Consider the following 9,737-nt stretch of genomic DNA (forward strand, 5'->3'; position numbering starts at 1 on the left):
CCACCCTAGACTCCAAAATTTCATTTTTTTTTTTTTCCAGCAAGCTCCGGGAGATAGTGAAGGACAGGGAAGCCTGGCATGCTGCAGTCCATGGAGTCACAAAGAGTCAGACATGACTGAGCGACTGAACAAGACTCTGGGATAGATCCCCTCCACCCCTGGATAGTCAGTCTTCTATTTGTACATGGTGGGAATGAGTGGGGACGTGTCAGTCGTTACTTCCATCAGCTCCACTGTGAGGCCAGCCTCTGCCTCACTGATTATCTTTGCATCCTCCTGGCCACCTACACTTCATTCACCCTGCCCTCTTCTTTATCCCTGGATCCCAGGCTCTTCAGTCATGGCAACAGTTTAACCTGTTTTGTGGCAAAAAAAAAAAAAAAAAAAAAAAAAAAAAAATTGGTGACAGGGGGCTGGGGAAGAAGACTGGGGAGGAGACTTTTTTTTTTTCCACAGAAGGCAGTGACCTTTCAACCTCCCCCACAATCACCAAACCTAAAACCCTCCACCTTCACTGGCCTTTCTATTGGTTCCCCCCTCACACCCTCCCCCTTCCTGAACTCCTCACTCTCTTCTCAGTTCTGAGGTCCAGGAGAAGTTTCTCTCCTCTTTTCGTCCTGATGGGGGCACGAGTATTCCCTCAGCATCTGAGGATCTGGAGGAAAAACCCTGGAAACGCAGCTAGGAGTTAGGAGCTGGACTGTGCAGCTACCAGGGAACCAGACAATAATAGCACAGTTGTTTTTTTTGTTTTGTTTTGTTTTTTTTTAATGGAGAGATGAAGGTCGATGCAGCTCCCAGAGCAACCGAGAAATGGCCCATTTATGCTTCCAGGCCTGGGGCCACGACCATCCCCACGCAGTCGCCAATGCATAAACAGGCTCCTACACATGCATTTCGCGGCGGGTACCCCACTACCCCTTTACAAGCACTTTTGTTTAGACGGCCCTTAGCATGATATCCTCCTCCTTCACTGCACTCAAGTTAAAGACATACTCCTGAAGTTAAAGGAGTCTAGAGCTGACTTGCTGTCTGTTCAGTCTCTTACAGCTCTTCTCGAGGAGTCAATTTGTATAATTTCTAAAACCCTTCCCAAATCTTCAACTTCCTGTCAGTCCGTTTTTTATATCTACATTTCCTCCCTGTTCCTTTTTTTTTTAATTCTCTCCTTTTTTCTAGGACACAGGGAGAGTCCAGTAATCTTCCTCCCACCCAAATATTGCAGGTTAGTTCTATTGCAAAATATAAAACCAGAGACCCGGGTAGGATGACGCTGAAAGGGCTCTCTTTGTGGTCACTAGTTTGCTGAACAGCTATGGACATCCAATGCGTGCATTGGGCAACCCCGGGCTGGTGAATCCATACTGCCCTGCTTCCTCCCACACTCAAAGAGCACAATTCCCCCTCTATGACCTAGGGAAAATCCATTCCCTTCTTCAGCCAACTTTTCAGAGAAACTCAAGAAACTGACACCGAACTTGGGAGGAGGAGGGGGACACAAAACCTGAAACTATTTAAAGATAGAAAGTTGCTCTCTTTCCCTTGTAGGTTTCAAGGAAAGTCTCCAAGGACTCTTTCCTGGAGAGGTCCCCCCAACGCCTTCCCATCTTCCTAGGAACTTTGCAAAACCACAACAGGACTTTGGAAAAGTGGCCAAGGCAGAGAGAGAAGAGTTAAATCAAGCCCAGACCTCAACAATCTGTGTTCAATTTTGATAAAAATCTCTCTCCCTCTCCCCCACCACCCCCCTTCCTCCACCCCACAACTCAGACATGTCTCTTTATGTTACGAGCTTGCATCTTGTTTGGGGGCACCGAGGGGCTCCCAGAAAACCCCCATCGGCCCCCACAGTGGGCACATGTGGCAAACACATCCACTCCACTCTCCGGCACGGCTGGACACAGAGTCTCAGTCCTGCCCACCATCTCCTTCTTCTCCTCCCCCTTGCAGTTACCTGCCTCCAGCCTAACTCCTTCGGGTTAAGTCAAAGCCCCATTGCCCCGCGCTGTCAGGGCCCCAGCAGGCGGACGGACGGGCAGCAGCCGCAGGTGCTGGGATCCCAACTCAGGACGCCTTTCCTGGGACGCTCCTTCCCTCTCCCAGGTCCCGCTGCTTCTGAGAGCAAGAAGCTCCCCTTTCCCCCCGCCTAGCCTGCTGGCCAGGGGCCAGGCTTGCAAGTGGGAGCTGGGGGCGTGTGAAGAGTTAAATCACCCAAAGGCAGGCACAAGCGAACCGGGAAAAGCCACCACCAAAAAGTTGTCCGTTTGGGGGTCACCGGCTCTGTCTGTCCACTTATGACAAGAAGAAATCTGATTTCAAAGCCATAAACATTTTTTTTTTTAAGTTTTCCGAAGACATTTCCTGTGTCCAGATGTGCCCATCCAGACAGACCCGACACGCACATCACACCCACCGGCACCGACGCGCTCGCAGCCCACCGCCCCCCGCCCCCCCGGAACCCCGCTCAGGGATTCTCGGCGGCTCCTGCAAAGCACTTCGGAGACACAAAAAACAGGCAGCCAGCGGAGCCGCTGCCTCGCCAAATCCCCTTTCAGCCTCGGAAAGAAAAGTAGAGGAGGAGAGAAGTGGGGAAGTGGCCCGGAAAGCCTCCCGCGGTCCCCTGGCCTCGCGGATGCGAAGCGGGGAGGAGAGCGGGGCGGCCGTACTCACCCCGGGCGGCCCATGGCGTGTCCTCGGCTCCCGCAGCCCAGCGCCCGGCTGCGCGCCCGCTCCGCGCTGAGCCGAGCCGAGCTCGCAGTCTCCCGACCGAGACCTCGCCGCTCCCCCTGGGCCGGCCTCGCGCCCGCCCGCCCGCCCCGCTCTGACGTCAGGCGTCTTGGAGCGGGATATTTATGGCCAGGATACTCTGCATTTTCCCTAGGTAGAGTTCTGATTGCAGTTCCTTGGGATTTGTAATTTTCACACTTTCAGACAGAAAGCAGCGGAGGGAGGGAGGAGAATGCAGCCGGCAGGGCGAGGCAGACAATGAGGGTAGCTGTTTTCCAGCTCTGGCAAAGAGCCTTCTCAGGGCTTCCTCTGTTTTGGAAACAGAGAAGGGGTCAAGGAGGCAGGAGTGGTGATCTGAGGCGGTGGGTTTCTCCTCGTTTCTCTCCTGGTCCTAGCGGGCTGGGAGGTCAGGTGCTCGGGACCGGGGAGCCCTGCCCTTCCACCAAGTCCCTTCACGGGACACTAAATCCCAGGAAGGTGCTAGGGCAAGAAAGGAGATAAATCAGGAAGAACAGAACAGCTAATTAGAAGCCCTGGTCCACACCCTAACAACTTTTCCATTTCTTCTTTGGGAGTGGGTGCGTAAAAAAAAAAAAAAGTTTATTTTTATTAAATTATGTTCCACACTCCCTGCCCTTGTATAGCTTTTCCAACTCATTACCAGTCAATTCATCTTACTTCATTGCTTACATATAGAGTTTGAGCCATTTATAATAGTCCTTATTCATACTTTATAAAATGGCTTTTAATTTTTTTTTTTTTTCTTAAATGTGATTGTGATCCATCTCCTTGTCTGGACGGAAGTTGCCTTAGTCAAGAAACAGTCTCCTCCATGACTGGCACCTTCATCAGGATGGAGTCTGGGTTGTTTCACTTTCCCAGAAGTAAGCAAGCCAATGGAGCCCACGCTGGGTGATGAGCCAGGTGGCATCCTCTGGCTGTTCAGGTCTGGATTCTGGATTCTGAGGGTTGTCTATTTCTCTACCTAGCTGAAGAGGTTTGAGGACATGGTTTGGTTTAATGGCCATCTTTCCAGAGTAGAGAAAAAAAGAGAACGTAATACCTTATCCTACTTGGTGCCCAAGGTTTGGAGAATGAACTGAAAAATGAGATGCAGGGGATGCAAATCGCTTGTTCAGTTGGATAACATAAGTGTGTAGGTATTCAGCTCCCCATTAAGGAGAAGGAGGATAACCACAAATCATCACTAAAACAACACAGCTCTAGCGAGCATTCTGTTAGCCCAGATGGGGTAAAGGTGGGGGTGTGTCTTAACCACAGTTACAGTGCAGCAGGGACTCAAGGACTTGGAATGTGTTTACCCCTTTGGCAGCGGCTGGTGAGGGCTGATTGCCAGAAGGAGCCAAGTCTTGGGACTGGGCCTCTTGGTGGGAGACAGCCAAGATGTTTTGGTCCAAGCCACAGAGAACTCAGAGCCCTGCTGTTTGGTCACTGTCTGGCTGCCCTCCTGAGCAACCCCACAGCAACATCTCTCCATCCCCTTCCTCCCTTCAGGGTTCCAAGGTGAACTTGGCTTTGTGGTGGATACTGCACATTGGCTTCCAAAATCCCCTTCTCCCTTGCCTTCCTCAACTAAAGAAACTGAAGGTCTACAGTAGTTACCATTCCAGACACCCTTGTAACTAGAGATAGCTGTGAAACTCATTTCCATCCAGTGAGGTTGGCATGCAGAAGGCAGAGGTCAGCTTCCACAAATATTCTTTAAGGAAAAGTCAGATTCAGATGGCATGCCCCTTCAAGCCCTTGACAGCCCCTCTTTCTCCTTCCTGCGTTTCTTCTCTCTTAGGATGTAAATATGATGTCTGGAGATATAGCAACCATCTTGCAACCTTGAGTACAAAAACCACTCTCTTAAGAATGGTGGAGCGGGAAGGTAAAAGGAACTGGAGCCCTCGATGGCATCCGTAAGTGGCTGAACTTTCCTCTGACTTCTTATCAGGTGAGAAAAATAAACTCCTATGCGTTCCTGTTATAATAGTCATCTTATGTTTTTTTTTACAGCCAAACATAATCTTACCTGACACATTTCCATCAGTCCACCAAAATACAATATTGGAATGATTCCTGAACATTAGCTCACAAGTATGATGATTCCTTTTAACCTTACGTGTGCTTAGTCACTTGGTCGTGTCCGACTTTTTGTGACCCCTGTAGCTACAGGGGTGGACTATAGCCCATCAGGTTCCCCTGTCCATGGGATTCTCCAAGCAAGCATACTGGAGTGGATTGCCATTTCCTCCTCATTTAACCTTATACTGACATCACTCTTTATAGTTTTCAAAGCCTATCTGCATATATTCCCCAGCAAACTTCATAATTTGGAGAAGTATCACAATAACCTCCATTTTTCATATAAGAAAAGAAGCCAGATTTAATAGATATCCTGCCCAAGATCACACAGTCTACAAAGTAAGGGACCCTTGAACCCTAGCCTAGTTCTTCTAACTCCAATTCTGCGTATTTTCTGCAACACCTTAAATAATAAAACCACAAAGCCCAGTGAAGATGCCTAATCCATACTAAGTCTATTTCAATCAAGATGCAAGAGACTGAAAGTAAATTCTGGAACTAGAAAGTGCCACAGTCCACTTGAGGAATTGAGTCCAGTTCATTGTCTCCCCAAATCCCCGTCACCTTCCGGCTACCCTCTGATATCCTGCCCTGAATCCCCATAGTTGCTCTTGCTAAGGTCACATGACCTTTTAGCTGAATTAAGTCTTGGCATCTTCATGGTCATGGCCTGTGAGATGCTTAGAGTACCCCTTTTTTGAAGCACTCCCCTCTTTCAGGGACATCTTAGCACAACAACTTCCCTTGTGTAGTTTCTCTTCCCGGTCCTTCTTCCACCTGACTGTGGATGTTCCCCAGGGATCTGCCAGCCACCTTCCTTCTCTTGCCGGTCACCAACTCATCTCATGCGATTTCATCCTTTCTCGTTAGTTCTACCACAGGCTCCGTGACTGTCTGGGAATGTCAACCATCGTCTCGACACCCAAATCTACATTCCAACCACCATTTTCCTCTCAATCTTAACCCTGCTTTTCCAAATGTTTTTGTCCATATTGCCCAGCATATGGTGAGTAGTAAATAATTGGTATATGTTTTAAATTATTATTGTAAAAAAGATGCAGAGAAGTGACTAAAGCATAAGAGGATTTTGTGACTGACTCATTTCCAGGATCAGGAGCTTTGGTGTGATCATCCTCCCTTGAAGATCACCCCACAAGCCAATCTACTTGTCCCCAGCCATAAGGAAATGCAGCAGAATTAATGGAAGTTAGCAGGAGCAGACCCTATAAAGAGGCAGACCTAAAGAGAAATAGCCTCATTAACTCCTTTTTACGTGTATATGTATGGCTGAGTCCCTTTGCTCTCCATCTGAAATCATCACAACATTGTTAATCGGCTAGACTCCAATATAAAATTAAGTCTGATAAAATTAAAATGTCAAAAAAAGAATTTACTCCTTTTGGAATTAACTCCTTTTAGAATAGCCTCATTAACTTCTTCCAGGCAAAGTGAGAGACAGAAAGGGATTAAAGATGAGGTGAGATAGGGCCAGTCAATCCTAAAGGAAATCAGTCCTGAATATTCATTGGAAGGACTGATGCTGAAGCTGAAACTCTGATACTTTGGCCACCTGATGCAGAGAGCTGACTCATTGGAAAAGACCCTGATGCTGGGAAAGATTGAAGGCAGGAGAAGGGGACGACAGAGGATGAGATGGTTGGATGGCATCACAGACATGAGTTTGAGCAAGCTCCGGGAGTTGGTGATAGACAGGGAAGCCTGTCGTACTTAGGGTTGCGAAGAGTTGGACACGACTGAGCGACTGACCTGAACTGAACTGAGATAGAGCTGGAGACTTAGAGGTGGTAGGTGGGAAGCATAAGGAGGATGGGATCAAGGGAATGAGGCTGTGCACCAAAATATGCCAGGTCTGAGCAGAGGAGGAAAAAAACCTCCATCCCTCCCCAGGTAAGCTTACTCAGGTTCTACTGGGAAGAGGAGCAGGTGAAACTTATAAAATACATGCTCTGCATGCTAAGAGTCTGTTTTTGAGGTTGTTGAGTCTTGAAGACTCCATAAAGTGGGAGGGGCCCTTCCAAGATCGTGTTTACTATTGCACACAGAACCCTAATATAGGGAGGATGGAGGGTAATCGCTTATGCTCAAGACTGCCCCAAGGGTGGGGGTGGGGCCCATCTTTCTTCACCTGTCAGTCACCTGTATATCCCAGGAATATGGCTCTGTGTGTTACACTGCTCATCTAGAAAATTCCACCTGCTTCCTAAGAGACCCCCAAACAATTCAGCAAGCTTGTCCCTGCATCCAAAGCCAACTGTACACTTCCAAGGCCCAGCTAACTCGTGAGAGAAGTAGGCATCACAAAAGCCCCTCCTTGCCCACTTTCCAGGGCCAGACCTCCTGGTCCTGTACCACACAGGCCCCAGGAGCACTCAGCAAAGACCTTGTAAAGGATCAGTGAGAACCCCATGAGTAGCATCCAATCAGCACAAAATCGCCTTCCCCAGTTCACACTGACAGGCTAAAGAAGATGGTGATAAGAACTCAGGTGTTAGAGACCCTGGTTAAATCCCCACCTTGCCTCCCACTGCTCTGTGAGCTGCCTATGACGGGTAACTTTCTGAAGCTTAGTGCTTATGATGGTTAATTTTACATGTCAACTTGGCTGGGCCACATACCCAAGTATTTGGTCAAATATTATTCTGAATGTTTTCATAAGGGTGTTTTTTGGATGAGATTAACATTTAAATTGGGGAACCTCTATAATGTAGGTGGGCCTCATTCAGTCATCTGAAGGTCATAATAGAACAAAGGGTGACTTCCAGGATTCTTCCAGCGGATGACATATCAGACCTGAACTGCAACTCTTCCCTGGATCTCCAGCCTGCCAGCCTCCCACAATTAAATGAGCCAATTCCTAAAAATCTACCTGTCTATCTATCTACACACACACACACACACATACACACACACACACACACACCCAACCACCCCCCACCATTGGGTCTGTTTATCCAGAGAACCTTGACTAATACAGTTTCTCAACAATAACATGGGATGAAGAACATTCCATCCCTAAAGGACTGTTGACAAGGTTAAACGAGGCAAATGGGTTGAAAGTCCCTACTCCAGTGAGTTCTTCTAAGACTGGGGAGAAAGAGGAACCTCAGAGTTGTGAGGTCCCTGTCATCCCACCCCTGAGGCCATCAGAATCCACCTTTGGACCCGAGGCTCTGCTCAGGAAAATGCCAAACTCTGTCTCAAGGGCGTTGGTAATGCCAAGAGGGCAGAAGAGAGCTGTGGTACACTGGGCCCAGTCCAGCACAGATATATAACACATCCGGCGTTTTGATCACAGACCATTCTGTTTCTTTCACGTATGTTTAGGGGTATAATCTCCATTGATTAGAACCAGCCTCCTGAACTTCCATTATCCAACAGTAACTTCTTTTTTTTTTCAAACTTTTTATTTTGTACTGGGGTATAGCCGATTAACAAATAGTTGTTTTGATAGTTTCAGGTGAACCGCAAAGGGGCTCAGCCGTGCATATACATGTACCCATTCTCCCCTAAACTCCTCTTCCATCCAGGCTGCCACGTAACAGTGAGCAGAGTTTCACATGCTATACAGTAGGTCCTTGCTGGTTATCCATTTTAAATTTAGCACTTAGCCAACAGTAACTTCTAAGACTACAACTAAAGAAGGAAGGTCAGTTTCCACAATTTCTTCCTGGAAAGGACATGAAATTAGGACGTGAACTGCCTGAAAGATGTTTTAGGTTCTCATCATGGTGTGGGGTTGTAGAATGGCCTCAGAATATGGCATCAGTAAAAGCCTGGTTTCTAACCCCAGTTCAAGATCTTACAGCTAATTAAGAGCATCATTTAGTTTCTCTGGAAAAATATGGAATAATAGGAGGATCAAGCCCATGGTGCCTGAGTGAGGATTGAATTGCAGAATGTTTGTAATTACAGATGGCCATTATTCTTACAAGCCTCTTCCTCTCTTTGCCCTTTTCCATCTCCATCTTCCCCCCTCCCCCACCACCACCACACACAGCTCTTCTGTTAGTTAATACCAAGAATGCACTTAACATTAATGTACAATTCACCAGGTTCCTGGCATCTAGCTCTCTGCAAATATCTTTGCCTGGAGTTAAGAAACCTCCCCTGGCTCGGACATGACCACACCAAATAGGCAGCGATTGGAAAATTGGGCCCATAAAAGCCGTCTCCTTCCGAAGACGCAGGACAGCATTTTTGAGAAGCCTGCTCAGGTTGTTTGCAGCGGCTTTGAGGGTCGGCTCTGCTGCCTTGCCTACGTCAGAACCCTAAGTGTTTAACCACAAGACACACAATCCAGGGACATCGTGGCGGCAGCCATCCACCCCCACAGCAAGGCAGGCCCTGCATGCATCTAATGCGGTATGTACCCCTATTCCCATCCCCAGCAGACGCCAGACGGGCTCCACACCTGGCCAGATGTGGGACGGGATATGGCCCAGTGTGCAAAGTACTTCAGCGGCTGAGAAAGGGGGTGGAATTCCTTCCTGCTCCCCCTAGACAATGTGTGATCCGAGTCTAGGGTCCCCAGCCTGGACAAAGGCCATGCCCACTGGTAGCCACAGCAGCTTATCTTATTTCTGGAGACAGAGCCCTTGCAGTCGGGGCTGCATACAAACTCCCATGATGGTCTTACCTTCGGTAGCTCAAGACTCTTTGAAGAATCATGCTCAGGGCTGAGTGCTGCAATCAAGTTCAAGGTGAAATTGTCTTTTGAAATGTTTGAGAGAAAGAAATCGTCCCACCTGATCTATACTGGGAATGGAGATGGGGAAAACACACACACACTCATTTTTCTCCGTTGAATAAATGGAGGTTGCTTGGAATCGTCAGGTCTGTATGACTTTGGGCTGGCACATGTGTGTGTATGCAACTGAGCAGGGACCTGGGGGAGGCCC

The 9,737-nt window shown here is 48.1% G+C and overlaps 1 protein-coding gene across 3 annotated transcripts in view; it reads right to left on the bottom strand.

The window, feature by feature from the left end:
- Positions 1-2,905, bottom strand: part of DAAM2 (dishevelled associated activator of morphogenesis 2) — a 135,795-nt gene extending 132,890 nt beyond the window's left edge. Inside the window, exon 1 of one of the 3 annotated variants that reach the window (XM_006074718.4) lies at positions 2,671-2,905. The gene's annotated coding sequence lies outside the window, so the exon portion shown is untranslated. Of the gene's footprint in view, positions 1-1,954; positions 2,360-2,670 lie in introns of those variants that run through there. The other 2 variants (XM_044930437.2, XM_025270507.3) reach the window with 2 other exon arrangements.
- Between the last annotated feature and the right edge of the window lie 6,832 nt (positions 2,906-9,737).

This window comes from Bubalus bubalis, chromosome 2 (genome assembly GCF_019923935.1).
Source record: "Bubalus bubalis isolate 160015118507 breed Murrah chromosome 2, NDDB_SH_1, whole genome shotgun sequence".
NCBI classification, from domain to species: domain Eukaryota; kingdom Metazoa; phylum Chordata; class Mammalia; order Artiodactyla; family Bovidae; genus Bubalus; species Bubalus bubalis.